Source organism: Stigmatopora nigra, unplaced genomic scaffold (genome assembly GCF_051989575.1).
Source record: "Stigmatopora nigra isolate UIUO_SnigA unplaced genomic scaffold, RoL_Snig_1.1 HiC_scaffold_31, whole genome shotgun sequence".
NCBI classification, from domain to species: domain Eukaryota; kingdom Metazoa; phylum Chordata; class Actinopteri; order Syngnathiformes; family Syngnathidae; genus Stigmatopora; species Stigmatopora nigra.
This window is the reverse complement of record NW_027551610.1, coordinates 739,600-743,171: the sequence shown is the minus strand read 5'-3', so window position 1 is coordinate 743,171 and position 3,572 is coordinate 739,600.

Here is a 3,572-nt window from a genome sequence, read left to right as displayed (position 1 = left end):
TTTGGCCAAGTATCATAGTTTTCACTATAACTTAATTTCTATCACTTAGAATGATGCTAAATGAAAAACTTACTTGAATTGGACGATAATACACCATATACACAGTAACTATGTGTCTCTGACAGTTTGTTTCGCAGCAGGGGAACATTTCAGTTTTTATTGCCTTAACGTGCGTTTCATGCGCTGAAAATCACGTTTTGGCCAAGTATCATAGTTTTAGCTATAACCTAATTTCTATTACTTAGAATGATGCTAAATGCAAAACTTACTTGAATTGGACGATTTTACACTATATACACAATAACTATGTGCCTCTGACAGTTTGTTTCGCAGCAGGGGATCATTTCAGTTTTTATTGCCGTAACGTGCGTTTCATGCGCTGAAAATCACGTTTTGGCCAAGTATAATAATTTTCACTATAACTTAATTTCTATCACTTAGAATGATGCTAAATGCAAAACTTACTTGAATTAGGCGATTTTACACTATATACACAGTAACTATGTGCCTCTGACAGTTTGTTTCGCAGCAGGGGAACATTTCAGTTTTTATTGCCTTAACGTGCGTTTCATGCGCTGAAAATGACGTTTTGGCCAAGTATCATAGTTTTCACTATAACTTAATTTCTATCACTTAGAATGATGCTAAATGCAAAACTTACTTGAATTGGACGATTTTACACTATATACACAGTAACTATGTGCCTCTGGCAGTTTGTTTCGCAGCAGGGGAACATTTCAGTTTTTATTGCCTTAACGTGCGTTTCATGCGCTGAAAATCACGTTTTGGCCAAGTATCATAATTTTCACTATAACTTAATTTCTATCACTTAGAATGATGCTAAATGCAAAACTTACTTGAATTGGACGATTTTACACTATATACACAGTAACTATGTGCCTCTGACAGTTTGTTTCGCAGCAGGGGAACATTTCAGTTTTTATTGCCTTAACGTGCGTTTCATGCGCTGAAAATCACGTTTTGGCCAAGTGTCATAATTTTCACTATAACTTAATTTCTGTCACTTAGAATGATTCCAAATGAAAAACTTGCTTGAATTGGACGATTTTACACTATATACACAGTAACTATGTGTCTTCGACAGTTTGTTTCGCAGCAGGGGAACATTTCAGTTTTTATTGCCTTAACGTGCGTTTCATGCGCTGAAAATCACGTTTTGGCCAAGTGTCATAATTTTCACTATAACTTAATTTCTGTCTCTTAGAATGATTCCAAATGAAAAACTTGCTTGAATTGGACGATTTTACACTATATACACAGTAACTATGTGTCTCCGACAGTTTGTTTCGCAGCAGGGGAACATTTCAGTTTTTATTGCCTTAACGTGCGTTCCATGCGCTGAAAATCACGTTTTGGCCAAGTATCATAGTTTTCACTATAACCTAATTTCTATTACTTAGAATGATGCTAAATGCAAAACTTACTTGAATTGGACGATTTTACACTAAATACACAATAACTATGTGCCTCTGACAGTTTGTTTCGCAGCAGGGGATCATTTCAGTTTTTATTGCCTTAACGTGCGTTTCATGCGCTGAAAATCACGTTTTGGCCAAGTATAATAATTTTCACTATAACTTAATTTCTATCACTTAGAATGATGCTAAATGCAAAACTTACTTGAATTAGGCGATTTTACACTATATACACAGTAACTATGTGCCTCTGACAGTTTGTTTCGCAGCAGGGGAACATTTCAGTTTTTATTGCCTTAACGTGCGTTTCATGCGCTGAAAATGACGCTTTGGCCAAGTATCATAGTTTTCACTATAACTTAATTTCTAGCACTTAGAATGATGCCAAATGCAAAACTTACTTGAATTGGATGATTTTACCCTATATACACAGTAACTATGTGCCTCTGGCAGTTTGTTTCGCAGCAGGGGAACATTTCAGTTTTTATTGCCTTAACGTGCGTTTCATGCGCTGAAAATCACGTTTTGGCCAAGTGTCATAATTTTCACTATAACTTAATTTCTATCACTTAGAATGATGCTAAATGCAAAACTTACTTGAATTGGACGATTTTACACTATATACACAGTGACTATGTGCCTCTGGCAGTTTGTTTCGCAGCAGGGGAACATTTCAGTTTTTATTGCCTTAACGTGCGTTTCATGCGCTGAAAATCACGTTTTGGCCAAGTATCATAATTTTCACTATAACTTAATTTCTATCACTTAGAATGATGCTAAATGCAAAACTTACTTGGATTGGACGATTTTACACTATATACACAGTAACTATGTGCCTCTGACAGTTTGTTTCGCAGCAGGGGAACATTTCAGTTTGTATTGCCTTAACGTGCGTTTCATGCGCTGAAAATCACGTTTTGGCCAAGTGTCATAATTTTCACTATAACTTAATTTCTGTCACTTAGAATGATTCCAAATGAAAAACTTGCTTGAATTGGACGATTTTACACTATATACACAGTAACTATGTGTCTCCGACAGTTTGTTTCGCAGCAGGGGAACATTTCAGTTTTTATTGCCTTAACGTGCGTTTCATGCGCTGAAAATCACGTTTTGGCCAAGTATCATAGTTTTCACTATAACTTAATTTCTATCACTTTGAATGATGCTAAATGCAAAAGTTACTTGGATTGGACGATTTTACACTATATACACAGTAACTATGTGCCTCTGACAGTTTGTTTCGCAGCAGGCGAATATTTCAGTTTTTATTGCCTTAACGTGCGTTTCATGTGCTGAAAATCACGTTTTGGCCAAGTATCACAATTTTCACCATAACTTAAATTCTATCACTTAGAATGATGCTAAATGAAAAACTTACTTGAATTGGACGATTTTACACTATATACACAGTAACTATGTGTCTGTGACAGTTTGTTTCGCAGCAGGGGAACATTTCAGTTTTTATTGCCTTAACGTGCGTTTCATGCGCTGAAAATCACGTTTTGGGCTAGTATCATAATTTTCACCAGAACTTAATTTCTATCACTTAGAATGATGCTAAATGAAAAACTTACTTGAATTGGACGATAATACACTATATACACAGTAACTATGTGCCTCTGACAGTTTGTGTCGCAGCAGGGGAACATTTCAGTTTTTATTGCCTTAACGTGCGTTTCATGTGCTGAAAATCACGTTTTGTCCAAGTATCACAATTTTCACTATAACTTAATTTCTATCACTTAGAATGATGCTAAATGAAAAACTTAGTTGAATTGGACGATAATACACTATATACACAGTAACTATGTGTCTCTGACAGTTTGTTTCGCAGCAGGGGAACCTTTCAGTTTTTATTGCCTTAACGTGCGTTTCGTGCGCTGAAAATCACGTTTTGGGCTAGTATCATAATTTTCACTATAACTTAATTTCTATCACTTAGAATGATGCTAAATGCAAAACTTACTTGAATTGGACGATTTTACACTATATACACAGTAACTATGTGTCTCTGACAGTTTGTTTCTAAGCAGGGGAACATTTCAGTTTTATTGCCTTAACGTGCGTTTCATGCGCTGAATATCACATTTTGGCCAAGTATCACAATTTTCACTATAACTTAATTTCTATCAC